This window comes from Equus przewalskii, chromosome 2, assembly GCF_037783145.1.
Source record: "Equus przewalskii isolate Varuska chromosome 2, EquPr2, whole genome shotgun sequence".
Lineage (NCBI taxonomy): Eukaryota > Metazoa > Chordata > Mammalia > Perissodactyla > Equidae > Equus > Equus przewalskii.
Window position 1 is genome coordinate 8,715,612 of NC_091832.1, and position 26,067 is coordinate 8,741,678.

At 45.9% G+C, this 26,067-nt stretch overlaps 2 long non-coding RNA genes across 2 annotated transcripts in view; one reads left to right on the top strand and one right to left on the bottom strand.

The window, feature by feature from the left end:
• Positions 1 to 3,292: 3,292 nt before the first annotated feature.
• LOC139079172 (uncharacterized) lies at positions 3,293 to 11,280 on the bottom strand. The gene is made up of 3 exons (XR_011532535.1): positions 10,872 to 11,280; positions 5,421 to 5,560; positions 3,293 to 3,581 (listed from the first exon to the last, which is right to left on the bottom strand). It is a non-coding gene; the product is annotated as an uncharacterized lncRNA (long non-coding RNA).
• LOC103557378 (uncharacterized) overlaps positions 6,572 to 26,067 on the top strand; it is a 52,255-nt gene continuing 32,759 nt past the window's right edge. The window contains exons 1-2 of the long non-coding RNA XR_011532526.1: positions 6,572 to 6,919; positions 13,685 to 13,947. This is a non-coding gene — a long non-coding RNA (uncharacterized lncRNA). The remainder of the gene's footprint in view (positions 6,920 to 13,684; positions 13,948 to 26,067) is intronic.

Consider the following 26,067-nt stretch of genomic DNA (forward strand, 5'->3'; position numbering starts at 1 on the left):
GGGAGAATTAGGAGAAAAAAGCTTAAACAAACTTTTTAGGTAGGCAATAATGGAGAAAAGATTGAGGATAGCGGACTGGATGAACCTTAGGAGCTTCATCTATGAAGAAAATAAAGTCCTTTGTGAGGTGGCCAGATGGCCACATGCTCTGGGATACAGAAGTGATCTCTGTTAATACCTATGTGAACTTGGCTGGCCCTTACCTCCCCTGGGCCTCAGGGGCCTAGTGTGTCAAATGAGGACATTCATATCTTCCCAGTCCAAAGACAGGGGGCTGGACCAAATGAACTTTTGGCCTTTAGAAACCAAGGAAGCAGCTGGTGGAGTAGAAGGATGCAGTTCTGGGTCCTGAGTGGGCTGCAAAGGCAGTGTGTGGCTTCCGGAACCAGTCTGCTGGCATCAATGCTCAACTCTACCACTTAAAAGCTGTGTAACCTTGAGTGAGTTCTTAACCCCACTAGTAAAATGGGGTTAGGAACAGGACATACTTTATAGGAACAGTACATGCTTTATAAGGTTGTTGTGAGGATTAAGGCGATCAACACAAAGAAAGAATTTAACTGGGCCTGACCCACAGTAAGAGCTCACTAAGTGTTGACTCTACTCACCACCATTAACATTGACTTGTTTTATTGTTATTACTAAGTGGCCTTGAGTGAGTCACTGAGCCCCTTTGGGTCTAGGTTTCATGTTTCTCCCTGAAACATGTTTCATGTCTTCATGATGTTTTTGCACACAATTTTTCTCTGCTGGAATGTCTGCCTGTGCCTGTGGGGCAAACTCCCACTCATCCCTAAGTCCCCTCCCAGCCATCACCTTCTTGAGAAACCTTCCCTGGCCTCCTGAGACAGGCTTTGATGTTCTCTCCTGGGCTCCTTAAGGTGTGCTTCCCTCGCCATGGGCTGCCTCCTTCTTCATTTCTGCTGTTTATTTATGTGTTGCCCCTACACCCTTCTCTCTTTTACCTCTCCAAGTCTTTGCTGAAATGTCACTTTCTCCATGAGACCTTCTTTCACCACCCCATTTCCAGCTACCTCCCCCAAGACATTCTTCATGCCCTCCTCACTTTATTTGTCTTCTTATGCATTTCCATTCTGTCTACCCCCTCACAGGAATGTTCACTCCCTAAAGACATAGATTCAGGTCTGTTTTGGTCACGGCTGTAACCCCAACATTTAGAAGAGGGCGTAGCACATAGGAGACAAAATTTATTGAACAAATAAATGGATCAAGTGGGCCTCCTACTTATAGCATTCCATGCTGAGTGTTGGCAATATTGATGAGACCAGACTGCTACTAGACGGTGCTATGACTGAGGGACTCAGGACCACCTGAACCACACTGTGCTGAAGGCTCCCTTTCCCCGCTTCCTCCCCTCCACATTTCCAGGGATATACTTGCAGAGGGTGGGGAGGAGCAAATTTACTGGAAGGCCCAGACATGCTTTATTATTAAAGGTTTCCACCCCAAGCCTCAACACTAAGAATCTCAGGGAGGTGAGCTGGGCCATGGGGTAAGCTTCCTTCTCCTAAGCTCATCAGGGCTGCATTTCCCGGGATCACAGCAGGTCACTGAAGCTAAAATCCAGGTCTCATATCTTACCACTATGATCAAGGAAATACTAATCCAATGCCCAGAAGAGTGGAGGGAGGGAGTAACAGAGAGAGTGGGTGCTTGTCCTTATGCCTGATGATGCCTGGTTGCAATGGGAAGTTAGGGGTGGAGAAACCCCCCAAGGAGAGGTGCTTGGACAAAAAACTACTCTTTTATGGTACTTTAATATTCATTTTTTCCTTCTATATCACCCAGGGTAAGTTTATTTAATGGCACAGGGCAATTTTCTCAATACATTGTTAAATGGAAAAAAGAAAAAACTATCATCTATCTATCTATCCAACTATCTATCTATCTATCTACCACTATGTAGGTATGTACACATTTTAATGAAATCCAGTCAAATGCTGCTGAGAGGTCCAAGTATCCATCAAGCTGTGCATTAAAACATCTGTGAGAGGGGCTCAACAGGAGATCTGATAACAGAAAACAACCTGGAGTTGGGTTGACATCAAGTCTAGGCTGATTTAAGTAGGGTCTCTAAACTCCCTCTAATGGTGTCCGCCTGGGACAGTGACACAGTGTGAAGGGAGCAGAGCATCAGTATTTTCTAGCAGGGGCCAAGACCTGGGTCTGGAGATGAACCTCTTTTGGTCTTGGCCTTCTAGTTGGGCCTCAGTTTGCTCACTGTGGACCTCAAGCTAAGAGGGCCTCCAGCTGCAGGTCCACTTTCCTTCTTTCAAAAACTCACTTGGACAAGTGAATATTTGTTTAATCTTGGGGTTATGGAAGGCTGTAAAAGACAAGACTCCAAAGACAAAAATCATAAAGGAAAAGACTAATAAAGCTATAAAACTTTTAGACATAATATTTATCAAATTATTATAGTTACTTGTTGAAGATGTTTTCTTTATTAGACTGTAAACTCCATGGGAACAAGTACTGTGTATGCCTTTTCCATTGTTATTTGACTGGTCTTTGGCACCTAGGAGGTGCTCAATAAATAGTAATAGTATGTAATATTTAATAAACAATGAGGAGTTCACCATGCTCTCAGTACATGTTATCGTTATAGGGAATCATTTAATCAACAACAATAACGAAATCTTTCTCTCAAGTGTTCTCCATTCTTTCTTCCTTGCAAATGCCAGGACTAATAGAAAAAAAGTTCATAAACCTTAGGGTAGATTGCAAAAATGGCCACAATACTTTGCAAATTCTCCCAACAAGAGGTGAAATGCATTTCAGGCTGGCTTTGTGTCTTGCTTTGGCCAATAGAATAAACGACATTGGGAGAGTTCTAAGTCTAGGCTTCAAGAGGCCTCACAGCTTGTTCTCTTGCTGTTCTTGGAACACTGAGACTACCACCATGTGACCAAGCCCAGGCTAGTCTGCTAAATGATGAAAGACACATAGCTTAGTTGACTCCATTACCCTCAACTGACAGCCAGCTGACCCCCAGAAACAGAGCTTCCCCGCTGACCCACAGTATACATGGACAAATGAGTAAACCCAGCCAAGACCAGCAGGAGAACCGCCCACTTGAGGATAGCCCAACTTGCCAACCCACAGAATCATGAGCTAAATAAATGGTTGTGTTAAGCCACTAAGTTTTGGATGGTTTGTTACATAGCTATGGATAACTGGTAAATATCTTCAGGGGGATGTTCAAGACTAATTAGAAGGTGTTTCATCTTATACACTGCCAATAGAAACACAGTTAAAATAACCAAACAGATCCCGTTGGGAGGTAGTGTATAATGACTGTCATGATATAGAGCAACATTTTTAGGAAGAACCATGCTGAGCAGGTATTTCCATAATGGATAGCTGTCTAAGGGAGAGATTGTTGAAGCTTGGTGATGGCAGTTGGTAGTGTTTGGTGGTAATAATTGTGAAGGTCCAGAATTTTCTCCAGTTCTTGAGGTACTGGTTCCCACAACTCTTCTTCCTGGTCGCCAAACAGGCTTTGCTCACCTATTCCTCTCATCTCAGTGTCACATCAACTCTCATGCCAAAGAAGTTACCTGTAGAAAAGTATTCAAATTCCCTCTATATTATTTGACCTCAAGAGACTTAGCTATTCCCTCTCATGTCCCAACACCATCCCATGTACACAATGCCATCCAGACCCATCCTGCTGGTCTAAACACATTTCTCTTTCATGCCTCCGTGTCTTCAAATATGATCCCCCTTCTTAATCTGGCAAAACCCCACTTATCCTTCAGAGCACAAATGCACAAGTTTTACCTTCTTTGGGAAATCTTCCTCACTGGATGACAATCGTCAACCTGTCTCAGCTCCTAGATCTCAAATATAGCATCTTGTCTCATTATGACCTGAACTTTTCTTGTCTCCTTGTCTCCTCTCCTAAACTTTTCTCCTCTCTGCTTGCAAGTAGAGTACTCATCTCATTTCTATTTAGGTCGAATTCCAGCACATGGCCTGGCATAGTGTAGAAATGCAAAAATATTCTTTGAATGAATGAATGAATGACTGAAAACTAATATTTGAACAGGGTTTTGCAGTATACAAGTATTTTTACATCCATTGTCTCATTTTCTAAATGAGGAAACCGAGGCTCAGAGCAGTTAAATGACTTGTTGGCTATTTCTTGGTAAGTGAGCAAAGGAGACAAGAATCAAGTCTTCTAAGTTCCCAAACCCAGGCTGTGTGATGCCTGTATAGTCATTCATTCATTTATCCATTCCATAAATATTTAATTTATGACCACTCTCTGCCAGATCTGCTCCTGCACATCTTCCCATCTTCCCTGAATGCTGCAAATCCTGCCAGGATCACTCTTCTCCACTTTCCTATCTATACCCTTCACATTCATCCCCCTGGGAAATCTTCACTGCACCCAGGCTGGGTTATGTACCTCGTCTCTAGTCCCACAAATTCCTGGATTTTCCTGTTGTATCCCTGTGTTCCCTACTGGGCTATGAGAAGCTTGAAGGCTCCCCGAAACCCCATTCTGATCCCTATAACCAGCAAGTTCTTGGTTGGGGTAGAGTGAGGGCGCCATGTGAGTGATGAGGCTTGGGGTGGTCAGCAGAGGACAGATCATGAAGGGGCTTCTTAATCACGTGAAGGGACTTGGACTTTATCCCTCAGGCAGTCAGGAGCCAGGCAAGGGTTTTAAGCAGGTGAAATGTCATCATTTAAGGGATAGAGAAAGTGGAGCTCTTACAGGAAAATGAGAAAGGATAGCCAGAGAGGCTGGGAAACCAACACACAGGTCTTGGGAAACCAACACAAATGGGAACCTTCTAGCAGATAATGTTGGTGCTCTACACAGATCCCCTTGGGTCCTCAACTTCTCACTTCATGTGCTTTCCATGGTACTTGTGGCTTTTCTTCAGTGGCCTGCCTGCAAGCCACTGGACAATAGCACCAGTCCACTATGACAGACAGCCAGAAGTGTCTGGGAGTCGACCAATGATGGTTGGGTTGTTGGAAGGGAGACAGTGAAAGGCTAGCTCCACTCTTGAGTTGGGATGACTTACACTCCAGAGTTCCCCTGTAGGATCAGGCTAAAATCTACTCTGCAGGACTTTCCCTGAGATCCCACCTTGTTTGGCTTCTTCTCCTTCCTGTCCTGCTTTCTCTACTCCCTTACTGGTTTCTCTTGGAAGAATTTCCTTAATAAATCACTTGCACATGAATCCCCATCTCATAGTCTGCTCTGAAGAAGCCAACCTAAGGCACACACATAGGCACATACATTGATATAGAAATGGGCACAAACTGTGCTCATGCCCCAAAGCAGTGACTCAGAAGCACATACTGTCCCCCCCCCCCCCACACACACACACACACACACTCCTGGGCTGTGAACAGACACAGGGGACCATGGATCCTACCTCCTCCCCAGTGAGGATCGAACAATCCTGTGAAGCTGAAATGAAATTCTGCCTCTCTCATCCACGAGAGCTTTGTTGTAATCCTCCCCATCTGCAGAGCTTTTTTTACATCAGTTCTCTCAGTGAGTGTCCAAAATGCCCTGCAACATAGGCAAGGCATGCTTCAGCCCCACTCAGCAGATGAGGAAACTGAAGCTCAGAGTGATTAGGTGACTTGCTTGAAGTCACAGAGCTCCCTGGTTTCCTTGATTTCATTGTGTGATTTCCTTAATCATTCTGTTCCTCTGAGGGCTAGTGGATCTAAACCTAGGGAAAAGGCTCACACCTTTGTACTACAAGATGAGGATGAGCAGCACAAGGGAGTAAAAGGATCCTCGCATAGAAATCCAGTGCATCCAACCAAACCAAAGAGACAAAGGTGTCTGGGACTTAGTGTCAGGGCCAGACAGAGTACTTGAATGGGAAGTACGGAGGTTGAAAAAAACTTTGTGTCTTCAGGAATTTGTTGGCCAGTGGAAGAGCAAGAGTGTGCCCCAAAACAAACATGGGTGCAACTGGAAAACCACAAAGTGAATGAGGCTGCATGCTCAAAACCGTGATACAAAAAAGGACATTATGAAATAAGGCTGCTCAGCTTCTTCTGGCATCACAGTTCTAGCGTCACCTTCTCTAGAAGGTATTCCCTGGCCTCCTAGACTGGATGATCTGAGCCTCTCTTATGTTCTTATTATTTCCTTTTCCCCTCTCTCGCAACTCTTAATAGTTAGCAGAGTAATTTCAGTTTAGTATCTCCCTGACTAGACTGTGAAATCCATGAGCAGAGACTAGGTCTAAATCACTTATGAATCCTATTGCCACGTCACAAACTGAGCCATGATCCTGACCACAGTTTAGCCTCGCTCTGGCCAGAGAATGGCCTTGGACCTCAGGTCTCATTTGGACTGTAATCTTGGCCACAGACCGAGCCCTAATCTTGGTCATAGTCTGAGCCTTGATCTTGGTCACAATCTGAGCCCTAACCTTGGTCCCAGCCTGAGGTCTGATCCTGGCCATATATTGAGGCATAAACCCAGCCCCAGACTGAGTTCTGATCTTGGTCATAGACTAGACCTTGGATCCATTTAATATGCCCATCCTTTCACGAGGAGCTCAGTCCAGCCAACCGCCTTGCTATTTAAACAATTCCTTGCATACTTGTTTGCCCCTCCTTATTTCACCTGTTTCAGCCTCACACCTCTGTTAGATCTTGAGCACCCCCAGGGCATGTCTGCCCCAAGGGCTGGCGCAGGGTGGGGCCTCTGTAGGCTGCTGACCAGGGCTGGTTCGCTGAGTGACCAGGCCCTGATGAAGATGTATTTACCATGGCTGCACTGGGCAAGAAGCAGGAACCAAAAAGGTCAGATCATAAAGGAACTTCTTGGCTTCGCCTACCCTGGCCATCCTGTGATCAAAGGACATTGGAGAAAAGATTTATCCTTTTACATACAACAGAATCCCAGGTAACAGAATCTGCTTTTCCTTACCCAAGAGCCTGCCGGAAGTGGGAGAATAGTCAGGAACTTGAGGACAAAGTGGGAAGGGGAACTTTCACCTTCCTGCGTAGAAAATTAATTATAAAATCAGATTGTGTTACCAGAATTGTTTCTATCTGTGTTTAAGGAACTTTCCATCTTCTGAATCTAATAGATGGAGCAGTCAGAGCTTGACTGCTACAACAGTTTTTAATTTGTTTGGAAATTAGTCCAAATAATGAAGAAATGCTTTTCAATACAACATGAAGGCAATACAATTGGCACGTCTCCTTTTAAACAACAACAACAACACAGTTCTCAACATTGAATAATTAAAGGAATGCATAAGTCAGAAACAGGTTGCAAACCTCTGGTTTGGAGGAATGCCACTTCTAAGTGGGTGCTAATACCTAATAAGACTTCATAGTTTAGCACTTTGGTGTCTGCATCATTTTTGTCCTTCAGAAGAGATGTGAGAGGAGGGTAGGTAACCTTACCTTCCATTTCAGAGAGAGGAAACTCAGGCTTGAGCAATGGAGTCATTTGCCCAGAGGCACACAGCTAAGCTAAGTGCTCTCTGCACCCTCCAGGCTGTCTCTTTCTGGGTTTGGTAAAGGCTTTGCCTTAATAAGACACAGGTAAATGGCTTTCCCTGGTAATTTGTGGGTTTTATAAATGGGCGAATCAGGCAAGTGTTAAGGACGACTGGGGATATAGACAAAGTCTGTACATTACAGCCTCATAGCCCATTTCATGTAAAGCTGCATACCTGCCCCAGTCTTACCTTTACCAACCCACTGTGTGATCTTATGCATGTCACTTTTCCTCTCTGAGCCTCAGTTTCTTCCTCAGCAAATGGGGATAATATCTACCCCACTGATTTGTATGAAAATTAAGGATATTGTTACTATGTCAACAAATAGTTGTGAATTAGTTAATCAGTGGTTGTGAAGTCTTAAACATTGGTCAAAACCAAGGTGTTGGGGCTGGTCCCATGGCCGAGTGGTTAAGTTCACATGCTCCACTTTGGCGGCCCAGGGTTTTGCCTGTTTGGATCCTAGGAGTGGACCTGGCACCGCTCATCAGGCCATGCTGAGGCAGCATCCCACATAGCACAACCAGAGGAACTCACAACTAGAATATACAACTATGTACTGGGGGCCTTTGGGGAGAAGAAGAAGAAGGGGGGAAAAAAAGAAGATTGGCAACAGATGTTAGCTCAGGTGCCAATCTTTAAAAAAAATAACCCAAGGTGTTATGGCGACTAGAGCCATACCTGGCTCCCAGTGAGTCGCTGAGCTGTGATGTCTCAGGGTGTGCCCATCTTCAGGGTGAGGGGTAGCCCCGAGGTTTCAGGAGCCACGGAATGGCATTCCTCAGTGGGATCCTGAGCTTTGAGAGATCTCGTCCTAAAGCTTGGGAAAGTTTCCAAACTCATCACTGAAGAAGGGAGGGCACTTCTTGGTTCCCTGCTGCTTCTTCCACTGGGAAATTTCAGCGGATTAGGGGATGGTCTGCCGGGGCAGGCTTGCCTACTGGAGCTGAATTTTATTCTCTTTTTTCTGGATCCTGAGAAGTAGACCAGATTTCAACAAGCAAACAGCTGGATAACAGGTTTACCAGACAGAAGTGGCAGCCCCAGCAAATGTGCAGAAGTGCAGAGAGGGAGAGAGGGAGAGGCTGGGAGGGTGAGTGGGGCCCAGGTGGGACTAAGGAAGCAGACTCGTTCTTCTGACAATTAGGAGCCGTTGAAGAGTTTGGAGGAGAAGAGGGCATTTACTGATTTTCTGTTAGGCACTTTGCATATGTCAGCCATTTAACCCTGTAAGGTAGGTATCATCATGTCCATTTTACAGACTGTGAAACTGAAATTCAAAAGGCAGAAGTAACTTGCTGCAGTCATACAGTTCAGAAGGCTGAGAGCCAGGATTTGAGGATTTGAGGTTAGTTCTAATCAATTCCAAAGCTCTTGCTCTTTCCAGCACAACTTCCTGCCTCTCAGTGCAAAATGATGTATATTCAAGTGGGAAATTGTGAGGTCAAGTTCCTGGGAGTAGGGGCCATGAGAAGTTGGGCAGAAGGGGAGACCACAACTGCCAGCTCTTAATTTCCTCTGTTCCTCCCAACAGGAAGCACAGAGGCCTTCAATACTAGGTGTGCAAGACAGTACCCTCCCCTCCTTCCTTTCTCTCATCTTCTCACCCCTGCTGTCTGCTGGCTTCCCTCCCCCTCCAGCCCATTATCCAGGCTTTTTCGCCCTCTGAGATGTCTGAGGACAGCCTCTTTCAATGGCTGGGTCTAAGTCCTGATAAATGATTTGCATGCACAACACACAGCTGAGAAACGGTGGAGCTAGGCTGGAATCCAGGAAGTTAGAGCTTTCTGCATTGTACTGTTCTTACCGTGGCTAGCACATAGTAAGCGCTCAATGAACAGTAGCTCTTTTCCCTCCCTGCAGGAGCCAGTGTCCATCCCACTGGAGATTCAGAATTTCAGAGCCTGAAGGTACAATGGCACCCTCATTTCCTTTTGGAGGTGGCTCTTGTCACTGGCCAGATTTCAGCCTTTTCTGGAGAAGTAGGAGTGCCAGTGTCCGCAGCTTAGGCTGGGGAGGCTGTGGTCCAAGGGTTTGGCCCTGGATAGAAAGACGGTGGCTTGGGAGGCCCTGGCTGCTTTGCATGCGGGATGAGGGCTCCTCTGGTCAATTTGCTTTCACTAATGTCAGGCCCCCGTGGCGCCGTAGTCGGTTGCATAGCAACTGGCCGAGCAGCGCGGCAGAGGTGGCCATGCATAAAAGATGACACATGATGGTGGGGCGCAGGGTGATGATTTGCAAATTTAGATACAGTCACAGCAGGAATATGAACTGGGCACTTGACAGGCTTGGGATGGGTGGCTCTCTTTGTCCCCTCCCACCTCATTCAGAAAGCTGGGTTCCTACCATACTTACAGAGGTCTGGGGAAAGGGAGCAGAAGGGGACTTCAGCTCCCAGAAAGCCAGGGGCTGGGGTGGGGGGTGAGAAGCAAACAAGGTGGGCAGCAATGCCAGCATAGACAGAGGCTTAGGGTATCCTGAGGATCCATTTCAGGCAGCCTGGCTCCTGGAGACCACCCACTCCCCAGGCTCCCCTCCCGTGGAGGGGTGGTGAGAGCAGCTGGTCTGGACACCGCTCCTCTGCCAGGGTCTCCTCCTGACAGTTGCAGGAAGATGAGGTGTGCTGGACTTGGCATCCCCAGGTCTGGGTTCTGCTCCTAGTCCTGCCAGTTCCTGATACTGGGAACTTTAGCAGTTGACTTTAAAACACATTCAATTCAATCCATCCAATACCAATTGAGCACCTGCTATGAGCTGCACGCTTCCCTAGGGCCTGGGGACAATATTATAAAATACAGTCCCTGCCCTTCACAAGGAGCAATCATTGTGGTGGGAGAAACAGATGTTCAAATCAATAAATTATACTCTAGTGCACTGAGTGAAAACACAGACAGACTAGAGAGGAAGCAACTTCTGCTCTGAGTTTTAAAGGTAATATAGGGACTGGCCAGGAAGGCAAGGAATGGAGGGGAGCCATGATCTCAGCAGTAGGTGAAGGGAACCTGAAGGTACTTGATGTGGTCAGGGAGTAAAACTTAGTGTCTCGGGGTCAATGAGGACCTGCCTGGTAATCTCAAAAGGTCCTCCTGGGTGTGTGGGTTCATCTTGCCCAGCCATCACCTCACCATGCAAGGGAGGAGTCCACTCTACGAAGGAGTAACAAACCATTCAATCATTGATGACCACTTGGAAGTTCCTGGAAATCCCTCTCCCTAACCCCAGTTCCTTATGTTAGGAGGAAGCAGAGCCAGAGAAGGAGAGGGACTGGCAGAAGCCACCCCCTGACCTAGGTGGGTGCAGAGGAAGGAGAAGAGGGAGAGCAGTGAGTGGCAGGGAGTTGGGTACCTGTCAGAGACGATCCTGAGGTTCTGACGTGATGGGGAACTTGGTGGTTTCACAAATAGAGACAGGCTCCTTCAGGAAGAGCTGGTCCGGCAAATAACTCCAGTGCAAATGCCCCCTTCGAATGGAAACTCCAAGAGGGCGGGTCCTTTTTTCGTCCTGTTTGACAGCAACAGTGCCAGGTGCTTCCTGAGTAGCTGTTGAAGGAATTACTTCTCGCTTCCTCGGGGCTATGACACCTCTTATTTTATTCGATCCCCTCCCCATCTCAGAGGTAGGTATTGCAACCTCATTTTTCAGATGAGGAACCAGCTCCGAGAGGAGTGGGAACTTGTCCAAAATCACACAGAGTGTCGGATGTCGACCCCAGGTGTTCTGACAGCTCTGCCATGCCTCCACACCTAGGACTTCTGTTTGTGTCGATGGCAACAGACAGATTATGATGTCATGGGTTCGGCCCAGAAAGTTGGATTTGGGGTCAAGACTGAGGAATAAAATAGTCCAGAAAAAAAGATGTAGTTTGGCTAAAAATTTTGTGTGGGCTTCCCTGAATGGAATCATAAATCAAAACGGAAACTCTGACCAGGCAAGGTGGCTTCCCTCCTGCCCATCACAATTTTTCATCACTCATGAGAACCATGCAGGAGTTCAAACTCCAGCTCTGCCACTTATTTGCCAGGTGACCTTGGGTATTTCATTTTGCCTCTATTTCTTGGTTTCCTTGTCTGTAAAATAAGGACACTAGTAGCATCCACCTTATGAAGTTGTGATAACTGAATAAATCAATATATGTAACCTGCTTAGAACAGTGCCAGGTATGTGGTAAGTGCTTAATAAAGGTTTGAAGTTATACTGAAAATGTAGTAATTATTATTATTGCTGTGGAAGAACGCAGTTCAGCTTGGACAGAAGTTAGAAGATGGAAGGTGGGAAAAGGCCTCCAAGGGATCTAACAACATGAGTTGAACCTAGAAAGACATAGGAGTTGGCAAGATCAAGTAGCGGAGGCAGGGTTTTCCAGACAGGGGGAATAGTAGGTGCTAAACCTCAGAAGCTCCAACCCTTTACGCAGCAGATGAGGACACTGAGGTGCAGAGAGGGTAACTTCCCTGTTGAAGGCCATGCAACAAACAGCAGCAGAGCCAGGCTGGCGTCCAGGCCCAGACCTGAGGGGAGAGGAGAGCTCTGGGAACCCCAGGAGTAGGGCCTGCAGATGAACAGGGCCTCACCCCTCTCTGCTGGGGCTGTGTCTGGAGGGTGCAAGGCAGGGGGAAGGTGGAGGGGTGAGGTGTGCCTTCCTCAATGTTCAAGGAGTCAAAGAAGGAAAGCTAGGTCCTGCTTGACCTTTGAGCTGCCCCCTGGGGAGAGGGGAATGGCAACTCTTACACGGGCTGCAGGGGCTGGTGCTTGGAGCCTCTGGCAGCTGAGGGGCTCTCTGAACTGCCAAATAAACAGTCAAGCACTGGCCCCCTGTGAGGATGTGTGATGCGTTATTTGCAGATCCAGAATCTGAGCAGGGGCCTTATCAGTCTAAGGTGCCCAGACAAGGCAGGTGCCTCCACAGTCCACATCCCCCTGTGTGGTGCCTGTGCATTTCCAATCACCCTTACAACCTTTACAGGCTCTGGCACCTGTGAGGGGCTGGACAGAGAGTCTCACCTGGAAGGTCCCTAGGTGAGTCCTTGACTGACATGAGCCCAAGAATTTTGGTCTTAGAGACAGACTCTCTCCTAAGATGTGCTCTGGCTGCTCCTGGGGAGTGAGTCATGGTTGCCAAGGGGACTGGTAGCTTCTTGGGGACAATTGTTGCAGTCTAGAATAATGCACCAAGGGTTCAAATCTCTGCTCTAACCCCTCCTGGATGTCTGATCTTGACTTACCCTTCCTCCCTTTCCTCATCCATAAAATGGGGATAATAATAGCTCCAACCTCAGGACTTCAGAAGAGTAAATGAGGCTGTGCATGTAAAACACTCGGCAAGTGAACGACCTGACACAAAGGAGGTTCTCAGCCAGTGTTAGCTATCAGAGTAGGATCTCAAACTTCAGTCACACTCCAACGCAACTCGGCAAAAAGATGGCATTATTTTTTCTACTGATGATCTGACCTTCCTTTTGAGCCTCCCCTCTCTGTCTCTCTGCTAGTTAGTGGGGAAAAAATATAGCTTTTAGTTCCAGCCAAGATAAAATTCTGGCTATTTTTTTAGTGTCAGAGGCTACATATTACTTCATCTTTCTCTTGGAATTCCTTCTGGAAGATTCTCAACTTCACATTAGTCAAACTGGGCAAGGCTCATGTACTTGGAGAAGCAAAAGAGAATAACGCATTAGCAATTTTGAAAATATTGCCTCTGCTACCCTTTTATTATGATGATAGTGATGCAGATCTCCCTGCAGCCGCTTCAGGCTGTGGTTAGGGCTGCAGCCCATCTTATACCCCAAGGCCACGAGGCACAGGCTATGCAGTGCAGAACCGCTGGAGTAGCCCCTCAAGGGCACCTGGCTGCACTTGCAGAGGCAGCTCGTCACAGAAGCCCTCAGCAGACGGCCCCTAGTCCCTACACAGGCTCCATCTGCACCCACCACTGCTGCTCCCTGTGCCAAGGGAACCCACTGCCTCCTCAGATCCAGCCACCTGATCTCCAACTGCCACCCTGGTCTCATTCTCAGAGCACTATTCAGAGACTTCTTTTAGGAATAGTTAACAGACAACAGCAGCAGCTCCAGGGGCTTGTGTTATATTTCGTTATTTTTTTAAAAACCAAAAAGGCAAAAAAAAACCCACTTCCTTCTCTCCTTCTGGAAACTCTTCTCTAGGTCAGCATCCACTGTCTCTCACCTGCCAGCCATAGAAGCCAGACTCACAGTCAGCTGGAGAGTACCGAAGGGCCCTGGAGGAGCTAACTGATGGGGGCCTCCCCACGGATGCTGCTGCTGGCTGAGGCTGGACCCTGAGGAAGCAGCCTGCAGCTACCTGGAACTCCATGTCTGAACAGTGTCCCGTGCCATGTGCCTGCAGTTCCAGCCCGGACAGTGGCTGGAGGAGCTCCGGGCCACTCTGACTCACGTGATTTTAGGTGGTATGTAAAATGGTTTGAGGTGACCTTTAGCAAGCTACTGGCCCTCTCTGTGCCTCAGTTTCCTCTTTCTAAAATGGGAATAATGTTACACCACATGGGGTTATGATACAAATTAAATGGATGGAATGAGTTAATTTTTTGAAAAGCCTTTAGAACAGCCTCTGACACATAGTACGTGCTATGTAAATATTTGTTAAACAAATAAACTGCAAAGGTCATAGCATTAAACAGCACTGAGTCATATACTGAGAAAGAAAGTGATTCCATTTAACTCCTCTTTCAGTCTGTCTGATTACATCAAGAGGTACGTTCACGTCGGTTTTGCATTAATATGTCCTGAGCATATCTCTAATACTTGCTTTTTTCCTAAATAAGGGCCAGGCTTCAGACTCTGGCGGACAAGGACTCCTCTAGAATGTAATAATTTTGTTTTGTTTTCAATGTAATTAATTTTATGTTTACTTTCTACTCCTGGTAAGTAATATTAGTTTTCTACTTACGTTAGTGATATAAAATTTATTTAAGATAAAAGTGAATAAATTTAAAGAAAAAAAAAGTAAATAATGTTATTGGTGACTTATGGACATGGCAAAAATAGTGATACTGGGAAGTAAATCCTGGAAGTTAGGGAAACACAGCAATGAAAAATTTGTCATCTATCTATCTATCTATCTATCTATCTGTTATTTATCTATTTATACTATCTATCTATCATCTATCTATAATGTCTTTGTATTATCTATCATGTATCTATCATCTGTCTCTATTATCTATCAATTATCTATCTATCTATCTATCTACTTATCTATCTATCTTATCTTTTCTCTCCCTCTTATTCTCTCTTTAAAATCCCTAAAAGGAAGAGGGGTAGGGATGTGGATTTTCAGATCCACTTTGAGGAGTGCCTTTCTCTGCTCGTGTTCCACATAGACACAGCCTGGCACTAGCTACCCAACTGTACTAGTGTGTGTGGCCCAGCACTCCAGACACGCCTTAGGCTGCTGCCTTGTAAGCCTCCGCCACTGCAGGTCTCGCTCCCCTCGCTCGCTCTCCCTCTCTTTAAATCTTCCTGCCTGGAAGAGTGGCTGTAAATTGCCACATTAATTTCCGAATCAAGCCAAGTTCCATAGTAACGGAGCAGCTTCCAACCCGACCTGAAAAGATTCATTAGGAAGTTGATTTGCTAAGTGCCCTCAACTTACTCCTTCAAAACAACAGCTGCATTTACCCAATTCTGATAGCTCTCCAGGGGCTGGGGCTCTGAGTAGCTGTGAGCCTGACACCCGGGTTCCCAGTGTGTGCTTGAGCTGTTGGGGTGAGGAAGTTGGGGATTGTTCAGGAGCAGTGGAATGTAGACCTCAGGTGGACATTGGAAATTCGGGTACGTTAGTGAGGGGGCTGCTGATCTGCCCGCCCCCTTCGAGAACTCCTGGGTGTCTCCAAGTTCTATTTGCGGGCAGACTTGCTAGTCTTGCTGGGAAAGGTGCCTGGGAAATGCTTCAGGACTGACAGTCAGGTCCCAGGATGCTGGGATTGTGACTTTGGGGCAAAAGTTGGGGCACAGGACACCTCAACCTCTGTATGTCCGGGGAGTGACTGAGTAGCCAGGGCACATATTTCCTGGTTAAAAAGGGCTGGTAAAATATTTGTTTTGTAAGGTTCAAAGTCATTTTCAGTGTAAACTGTCCCCAATAGACTATTGTTTGGAAGCCTCCATATTCTCATCTAAAAATGGGGACAATAATACCTTCTCACAGGGTTGCTGTGAGACCTGAATGAGATGGTGTGTGTGGAGCACTGAGCACAGCGCCTGGCATGAAATTACTTCTAGCTGTGATGATGACGATGATGAGATGATGAAGGTCCGCATTTCTGACAGCAGCACCACCATCTACCCCTCCCTCCCCCTCCCTCAGCACTCCCTCACTCAGCAAGGGAACACATCCTGAAGGTGCCCCTTCCTGGGCATCTCTGCATTCCACCGCCTGCTCTCCTTCCCCCTGCCCTGCTGAGGCTGTGGTCAATTTCATTTGCATGCTGGGAACAGCTTCCCAAACAATGTCTCTGCCCCCGTCAAAGCTGAGAGGGGCAAGTGGAGCAATTTCTTCTCCCTCCCCACTCCTTTCCCTCTAAGCAGTAGTGGTTAAGTTTAGGCTCTGGAGTGGCTAAAGCTCCAGGGAACACAGATAGAGTCGGATCAGGATCCACCACTCACTAGCTGTGTGAATTTGGGCAAGGGACTTGACTCCTCTGAGCCTACGTAAAACTGCGCGATGCTTCTTCTTACCATATGAAGTACCGTGAGATTCAATGAGCTAGCGTTTATGAACTGGTTAGTCCAGAGCCTGGCCCAGAGCAAATGCTGAGTAAGTGTTAGCTACTCCCGTTCATTTTCCTGGGCTGGGTCTTGTGCTAGGCCCTGGGGCCCAGCGCTGGGTGAGACTCAGGCACTGCCCTCCAGGCACTCACTCTCCAGTAGGGGAGATGGACCTCTGTAGGAACAACAATAACTCAAGGTCCCAGAGGTGGCTGTAGGGGCCGTTCCAAAAGGCTTCCTGGAAGGGGCCACGCTGAGAGGTGGGCGGGATGGGAGTGTGGCACCGCGGGATGGGAACTGCACACACGAGCAGAGATACTTAAGCCCGTTCCAAACATACCGTGATGCCAAGGCCCAGAGCCCAAGTTTCCCGCAGGAATCAGAGACAGAGCATAGTCAGAGGTCAGCTAGACTCGTCAATGTATCTGCAAGGTCTTCTTGGCGGAGTAAGTTTAGAGCCAGTTTTTTGTTCTTTGTTTTTGTTTTGAGAAAATATTTTGAGGAGACATTGTGTTTATTGCTTTCACACACTTTATGTGATTTAATTTAACTGTGAGAAAGGCAACAATAACAACAATAGCTGACAAATTATTGAAGATCTACTATGTAGCCAAGCTCTGGCTAGGTGCTATTCATGTATTATCTTATTTGAGCCTCAGACAGACCCATAAGTTTACAAGACTGTTATTTCCCCGTGTAACTGATGAAATGGAGGCTCAGAAAGGTTGCACAGCTCAGGATCACACAGCTAGAAGGTGGCATCTGCCTGACTCCAGAGTCACAGCTTTCACCGTCATTCTCAGTCTCCTGGGACCAGGAGATCCAGTCTGCAGATGGGAAAACTAAGTCATGGGGGTGGGGTGAGGTGGGAATAATTCTGGAATGGAGGTGCGGGGTTGTGATGCTATGTGGGGGACTCAAGGACTGGTCCTGGAGAGAAGAGAGGGAGTGGCAGGTGGGGAGGGCCACCTTCCAGGAACAAAACCAAGGTGCCACCCATCCTGGCAGACGACCCCCACGCCCTGCAGTGACCAGTTTCGGGCCAGCAGTTTCCTGTGTGTGCTGAAACAACTTCAGGCTTTTGTGCAGGCTCCCCCGGCAGTCTTCCTAATGGCATTCATATTTGCATTACATAGTCCTGTGGCCTGTGGTGGGGAGGGTGCCCTTGTTTTAATTTGGCAAAAATTAATAAGTCTGAGTGGAGAGAGATCATATATCGGGCTGAACATGGCATTGTCACCCCCTCTAATTTGTTAGACAATACAGCCCTGCTGCAGCTTCCAGTGTAGCTGTGGAAAAATAAACATATGTATATTAATGACTTTAAAAGATTTCCGTTTATCCAAGCGTGTCTCTTTCTTTTTATTCTGCATATCATCATATCAATAATTAGTCCCCATACATTTTAATAACTGGAGTTTTCACTTATGGTTGTTTTTCATAATTTTTTTTTTTTTTTTTTATTAATGTTATGATAGATTACAACCTTGTGAGATTTCAGTTGTACATTTTTGTTAGTCATGTTGTGGGTACACCACTTCCCCCTCCGTACCCTCCCCCCACCCCCCCTTTTCCCTGGTAACCACCAATCAGATCTCCTTCTCAATATACTAATTTCCACCTATGAGTGGAGTCATATAGAGTTCGTCTTTCTCTGACTGACTTATTTCGCTTAACATAATACCCTCGAGGTCCATCCACATTGTTGTGAATGGGCCAATTTCGTCTTTTTTTATGGCTGAGTAGTATTCCATTGTGTATATATACCACATCTTCTTTATCCAATCATTAGTTTCTGGGCATGTAGGCTGGTTCCACGTCTTGGCTATTGTAAATAATGCTGCAATGAACATAGGGGTGCAACGGACTCTTGAGATATCTGATATCAGGTTCTTAGGATAGATACCCAGTAATGGGATGGCTGGGTCATAGGGTATTTCTATTTTTAACTTTTTGAGAAATCTCCATACTGTTTTCCATAGTGGCTGTACCAGTTTGCATTCCCACCAACAGTGTATGAGGGTTCCGCTTTCTCCACAACCTCTCCAACATTTGTCGTTCTTGGTTTTGGATGTTTTTGCCAATCTAACGGGGGTAAGGTGATATCTTAGTGTAGTTTTGCTTTGCATTTCCCTGATGATTAGCGATGATGAACATCTTTTCATGTGTCTATTGGCCATATTCATATCTTCTTTTGAGAAATGTCTGTTCATGTCCTCTGCCCATTTTTTGATCGGGTTGTTTGTTTTTTTGTTGTTAAGTAGTGTGAGTTCTTTGTATATTATGGAGATTAACCCTTTGTCGGATAAGTGGCTTGTAAATATTTTTTCCCAATTAGTGAGCTGTTTTTTTGTTTCAATCCTGTTTTCCCTTGCCTTGAAGAAGCTCTTTAGTCTGATGAAGTCCCATTTGTTTATTCTTTCTATTGTTTCCCTCAACTGAGGAGTTACAGTGTCCGAAAAGATTCTTTTGAAACTGATGTCAAAGAGTGTACTGCCTATATTCTCTTCCAAAAGACTTATTGTCTCAGGCCTAATCTTTAGGTCTTTGATCCATTTTGAGTTTATTTTGGTGTGTGGTGAAAAAGAATGGTCAATTTTCAATCTTTTGCATGTGGCTGTCCAGTTTTCCCAGCACCATTTGTTGAAGAGACTTTCTTTTCTCCATTGTAGGCCCTCTGCTCCTTTGTCGAAGATTAGCTGTCCATAGATGTGTGGTTTTATCTCTGGGCTTTCAATTCTGTTCCATTGATCTGTGGACCTGTTTTTGTACCAGTACCATGCTGTTTTGATCACTGTAGCTTTGTAGTATGTTTTGAAATCGGGGATTGTGATTCCGCCGGCTTTGTTTTTCTTGCTCAGGATTGCTTTAGCAATTCGCGGTCTTTTGTTGCCCCATATGAATTTTAGGATTGTTTGTTCAATTTCTGTGAAGAATGTTCTTGGGATTCTGATTGGGATAGCATTGAATCTGTATATTGCTTTAGGTAGTATGGACATTTTAACTATGTTTATTCTTCCAATCCATGTGCAAGGGATGTCTTTCCATCTCTTTATGTCATCGCCTATTTCTTTCAAGAGAGTCTTGTAGTTTTCATTGTATAGATCCTTCACTTCCTTGGTTAAGTTTATCCCAAGGTATTTTATTCTTTTCGTTGCGATTGTGAATGGGATAGAGTTCTTGAGTTCTTTTTCTGTTAGTTTATTGTTAGTGTATAGAAATGCTACTGATTTATGCACGTTAATTTTATACCCTGCTACTTTGCTGTAGTTGTTGATTATTTCTAATAGTTTTTCTGTGGATTCTTTGGGGTTTTCTATGTATAAGATCATGTCGTCTGCAAACAACGAGAGTTTTACTTCTTCGTTACCTATTTGGATTCCTTTTATTTCTTTTTCCTGCCGAATTGCTCTGGCCAGCACCTCCAGAACTATGTTGAATAGGAGTGGTGAAAGTGGGCACCCTTGTCTTGTTCCTGTCCTCAGAGGGATGGCTTTCAGCTTTTGTCCATTGAGTATGATGTTGGCTGTGGGTCTATCATATATGGCCTTTATTATGTTGAGGTACTTTCCATCTATACCCATTTTACTGAGGGTTTTTATCATAAATGGGTGTTGGATCTTGTCGAATGCTTTCTCTGCATCTATTGAGATGATCATGTGGTTTTTGGTTTTCATTTTGTTAATGTAGTGTATCACGTTGATTGACTTGCGGATGTTGAACCATCCCTGTGTCCCTGGTATAAATCCCACTTGATCATGGTGTATAATCTTTTTGATGTATTGCTGTAATCGGTTTGCCAAAATTTTGTTGAGGATTTTTGCATCTATGTTCATCAGTGATATCGGCCTGTAGTTCTCCTTTGTGTTGTCCTTGTCAGGTTTGGGGATCAGAGTGATGTTGGCTTCATAGAATGTGTTAGGGAGTTCTCCATCTTTCTCAATTTTCTGGAACAGTTTGAGGAGAATAGGTATTAAGTCTTCTTTGAATGTTTGGTAGAATTCTCCAGAGAAGCCGTCTGGTCCTGGACTCTTGTTTTTGGGGAGGTTTTTGATTACCGTTTCTATTTCCTTACTTGTGATTGGTCTATTCAGATTCTCCATTTCTTCCTGATTCAGTTTGGGGAGATTGTAGGAGTCTAGGAATTTGTCCATTTCTTCCAGGTTGTTCAATTTGTTGGCATATAGTTTTTCATAGTATTCTCTTATGATCTCTTGTATTTCATTGGTATCTGTTGTGATTTCTCCTCTGTCATTCCTGATTTTATTAATTTGCGATTTCTCTCTTCTTTTCTTGGTGAGTCTGGCTAGGGGTTTGTCAATTTTGTTAATTCTTTCGAAGAACCAACTCTTTGTTTCATTGATCCTTTCTATTGTCTTTTTTGTTTCAATATCGTTTATTTCTGCTCTTATTTTTATTATTTCCCTCCTTCTACTGACTCTGGGCCTTGTTTGTTCTTCTTTTTCTAGTTCTGTTAGGTGTCGTTTGAGGTTGCTTACGTGAGCTTTTTCTTGTTTAGTGAGGTGAGCCTGTATTGCGATGAATTTCCCTCTTAGGACTGCTTTTGCTGCATCCCAAATGATTTGGTATGTCGTGTTCTCATTTTCATTTGTCTCCAGATAATATTTGATTTCTTCTTTAATTTCTTCAATGATCCATTGTTTGTTGAGAAGCGTGTTGTTTAGTCTCCACATTTTTGCACCTTTCTCTGCTTTTTTCTTGTAGTTGATTTCTAGTTTAATAGCGTTATGATCAGAAAAGATGCTTGATATTATTTCAACTCTCTTGTATTTATTGATGTTTGCTTTGGTTCCCAAAATATGGTCAATCCTTGAGAATGTTCCATGTGCGCTTGAGAAGAATGTGTAACCTGCTGTTTTTGGATGAAGTGTTCTATATATATCTATTAAGTCCATCTGGTCTAATTTTTCATTTAATTCTATTATTTCCTTGTTGATTTTCTGTCTGGATGTTCTGTCCATTGGTGTTAATGGTGTGTTGAGGTCCCCTACTATTATTGTATTGTTGTTGATGTCTTCTTTTAGTTCTATTAAGAGTTGCTTTACAAATTTTGGTGCTCCTGTGTTGGGTGCGTATATATTTATAAGTGTTATGTCTTCTTGGTGGAGAGTCCCTTTTATCATTATATACTGTCCCTCTTTGTCTTTCTTTATCTGTTTTGCTTTGAAATCTACCTTGTCTGATATTAGTATAGCGACACCTGCTTTCTTTTGTTCATTATTAGCTTGGAGTATTGTTCTCCATCCCTTCACTCTGAGTCTGTGTTTGTCTTTGGGGCTGAGGTGTGTTTCCTGGAGGCAGCATATTGTTGGATCTTGTTCTTTGATCCATCCTGCCACTCTGTGTCTTTTGATTGGGGAGTTCAATCCGTTTACATTTAGAGTGATTATTGAGACGTGGGGGCCTACCACTACCATTTTGTGTCTTGTTTTCTGGTTTTCTTCAGTTTCCTTTGTTTCTCGTCCCATGGTTTAATCTGTTCTGATGTAGAGCTGCTACTCTCTGTTGTTGTCCTTCTACTTATCTCCTCTGCTCTTGGTTTTGTAGCCCCTTTCCTTTTTTGGATTTTTCAGGAATGAGGGTTTTCCTGAGGATTTCCTGAAGAGGAGGTTTTGTGGCAATGAACTCCCTTAATTTTTGTTTATCTGGGAAAGTTTTTATTTCTCCATCGTATTTGAAGGATATTTTCGCTGGGTAGAGAATTCTCGGCTGTAGGTTTTTGTCCTTCAGATTTTTGAATATATCATTCCACTCTCTTCTAGCCTGTAAAGTTTCTGCTGAGAAATCTGCTGATAGCCTGATGGGGGTTCCTTTGTAGGTTAGTTTCTTTTGCCTGGCTGTCCTTAATATTTTCTCCTTGTCGTTGACTTTTGCTAGCTTCACTACTATATGCCGTGGAGTTGGTCTTCTTGCATTGATAAAGTTTGGAGATCTATTGGCTTCTGTCACCTGAAGATCCATCTCCCTCACCAGATTTGGGAAGTTCTCAGCCATTATTTCTTTGAATAGGTTTTCTGCCCCTTTCTCCTTCTCTTCTCCCTCTGGTATACCTATAATCCTTACGTTGCATCTCCTAATTGTGTCTGATAATTCTCGGAGAGTTTCTTCATTTCTTTTAAGTCTTGCTTCTCTCTCCTCCTCTGCCTGCAACAATTCTATATTGCCATCTTCCAAATTGCTAATTCTTTCCTCCATATTATCGGCCCTACTGTTCAGAGCATCTAGATTTTTCTTAATCTCCTCTATTGTGTTCTTCATTTCCAGTATTTCTGTTTGGTTCTTCTTTATCGTATCAAACTCTTTTGTGACATAGCTCCTGAACTCGTTGAGTTGTCGGTCAGAATTCTCTCTTAACTCAGTGAGTATTTTAATGATGGCTGTTTTGAAGTCATCATCATTTAGGTTATATATCTCATTTTCTTTGGGATTGTTTTCTGTGTATTTGTTACTTTCTTTCTGTTCTGGAGATTTAATGTATTTTTTCATATTGCTTGATGATGTTGATTTGTGCCTCCGCATGGAGATAGAGTTTAGTTGCTCCTTTCACTTGTTTCAGCTGCTGCGGTGGGGGGAGCAGCTGTTTATACTTCACCAACCAGGAACCCTGTCCGTAGTTGCCAACTGGGCCTGGGCCCCTCTTCGTAGCCACAGTGGCCCTTTGGATTCCCTCCTCTGCCGTGGGGGCCGTCACGGGGGGCTTCAGGCTGCAGGTGCCTACTGTTGTTGCCCACCTAGATGCGCTCTCTCCTTGGGGTCTGCAACGGTGTTATGGGCTTTTCCAGCGGCCAGGGGTGGGATCACTTTTATTTGTCGCTCGGTTGCTGTCGGCACCCCCCAAATCTCACTTGTCCTCTATGGGTCGCAGGAGAGCTATTGGCATCTTCTACAGTCTGTGGTTAGTACACCTAGCTATGCTGCTTTTGCCCTGGGGTCTTCCAGCCTTGTGGCTGGCGGCTGGGTGCCTTCTACTGGTGCTGTGCAGAGGCTTTCCCTAAGGCTTCTGTGAGCCTGTAGGGTTTCCCCCTAGGCTACTAAGCTGGGTCTCTGGAACTCTCTCCAGCCCCAGTCCTCTCCGAGATCTCCGGCAATCCCTAGCCTCACCGGGTGGGCAACGGCAGCTGGGGGTCGCCCCGCCCTCTGGGCTTCTCTCCGGGCCTCTGCCGGGAGCTCTGAATGCTCAGCGTGGCCCCTCTGCTACCGGCAGACAGAGAGTTTTGTCTGCTGCCTGGCGGAGCTCCGGCGCTTCCCCTCCGGGTCGCCGGACCCGCCTTTGAAAGTTCCCCCGCCCCGGTCCTCTCCGAGATCTCCGGCAATCCCTAGTCCCACGGGGTGGGCAACGGCAGCTGGGGGACGCCCCGCCCTCTGGGCTTCTGTCCGAGCCTCTGCCGGGAGCCCTGAATGCTGGGCGTGGCCCCTCTGCTACCGGCAGACAGAGAGTTTTGTCTGCTGCCTGGCGGAGCTCCGGCGCTTCCCCTCCGGGTCGCCGGACCCGCCTTTGAAAGTTCCCCCGCCCCGGTCCTCTCCGAGATCTCCGGCAATCCCTAGTCCCACGGGGCGGGCGTCTCTCTGGGACCCTCCGGGCGCCCCGAGCACCAGGCCGGGTCTCCCCGCCAATGGCGGGGAGAGACTCTCCCCGCGGGCTCAGGTGTGCAACTCCAAAGTTTCCCTCTGCGTTTAGGAGTAATTGCGGGGGGTTTAAGTAGGGTTCTGGTCACCTGTTTCCACCGTCGCTCCTCTGTTGTGTTCTCGCTCCTGCCCTAGATGTGTGTGGATCCTCTGGGGGCGTCCGTTGGAAGAAAGCCGCTTGCGGGTACTAGGCTGCCCGTCGGGGTCGGAGAGTTTTCACCTATTTCCACATCCTCCCGGAGGAAAGTCCGTCCGCCTTCCGATGTATAGTCGCGTGGGTGTCTCAGACGTCCTGAGATGCTGTCTGGATATCCTTTGTCAAGCGATAAGTGTCCAAATAATTGTAGACTCGAAGGGCGAGAGACAAAGAGGACTACTCACGGCGCCATCTTGGAATTCCTCCCCTGTTTTTCATAATTTTGCAATGATGTTTGACAAGTTCAGGAGCTTGTTCAGTTTGAAAAGGGAGAAAGAAAGTCAGGGATGGTTTCTTCTCGTGCTGTGGTGTCCCAGATCTAAAAAAGCAATGGAGATGTTGGCTGAGAGGGGCTCACTGAAGTTTAGTGAGTCTCTTGGCCTGATTGCGTTCGGGGGGGTTCTAACCCCAGGGACGTGTGCGTTGGAGCAGAGGGGGGACTAGATTTTTCATTATTCACTGTTTCTTGCTTCGTAACTGGCAATAAGCCCTGTTCACAAAGGAACCCTGTGAGGAAAGTGAAGAGCCGTTCTACCTGCAGAGGCCAGCAAAGCGTCTTCAAGAGGTGACCTGGCCCCACGCACTTCTAACTTTGAGTTCCCCTTTCCTTCAGGAAAAGCCATCGTTCATTGTTATAATGGTGGTGGGAGGGACCTGATATCTGTTGACATCTACTTTATGTCAGGTCTTTTCTGTATTGCCATCAAACCCATGACAACCTTGCCCAGCAGGTATTATTATCCCACTTCACAGAAGAGACTGAGCTCCATAGAGGATACATGAAGCACCCCGGGCCACATAACTGAGAAGGCCCTGGACCGCAGTTTGCCTGACTCCTTTCTTCCCGCTCCTGGTCTGGCATGTTGTTCCTTTCCGCTTTTCTGTTCTGACCCAGCACATGAGTAAGCTCTTCCAGGAAGCCTCCCCTTGGTCCTCAGGGGTCCTCTCAGGCCCCCACAGCACTGTGCTTCCCCCTGTCATGGCTCTGGTCTCTGCTGAGCACGTGTATGTCAATGCCCCATAAATGCATGCATGGGGTGTAGACAGCTATCTACGTGATGTCTTCCCCATTTGCACCTGGGCTCCTCTGGGTAAGGACTGTACTTTATTTATCTTTATGTTTCCAGGCTTGGAAAATAAATATTTGTGGGCAAAAGAAGGAAGGAGAAAGGTAGAGAAAGAGGAATGCATTATACTAAAATGAACTGAGCAGATTCTAAAGCCGCAGTCTTTCTCAGTGCACCATATTTAGACTGAATGGAGAAGCCTCATTTCTCTTTTCCCATCTTCTTCATTTTACTTTTTTTATGAATGTGAACATTTATTTATTATTAAAGGCATAGTATTATTTTTAAATGAACTAGGTGCTCTGAGTAAAGCAAAGAAGGCTAGACACAATCTTTACTTTCCCAGACCTTATAATGGAGTTTGAGAGACACACGTACAGGACATGTTAAATAACTAAATAAGGGAGCTTATGATTCAGAAGGAGCGGGGAGAGTGGGAATGCACAGTTATTAAGTGTCTGCAGTGGGCCAGGAGCTGAGCTGGGGACTTTACATACATTATCTCACTCAGTCCTCACACTTGTGCAGTAGGCATGACAGCATTCATTCTATAAACAAAGAGTGGAGGGGCTAAGACAGAAGCAGCTGGCAAGGAAGGTGGACTCAGGTTTGTCAAATTTCCAAAGCTTGTTCTCAGTTGAGTTCCCAAATGAAGAGAACAGTCAAAACCAAGTATATGGGTTTATAGGGGTAGTGGAGGCAGGGAAAAGATATTCTGTTGGCCTTGCTTCTCCTAGCCTGCTCTTGCATCACCCAAGCCCTGCGCCATCCTGATGCTGGCGGACGGCCTTTGGGCTCAGGCTAAATAGTGGGTGGATTCCGGAATTAGGCTCACAGCCCGAGCCCAGCATGTTGGATACCTGCTGGGAGCCCTCTGACCTGCATCCTCCTTT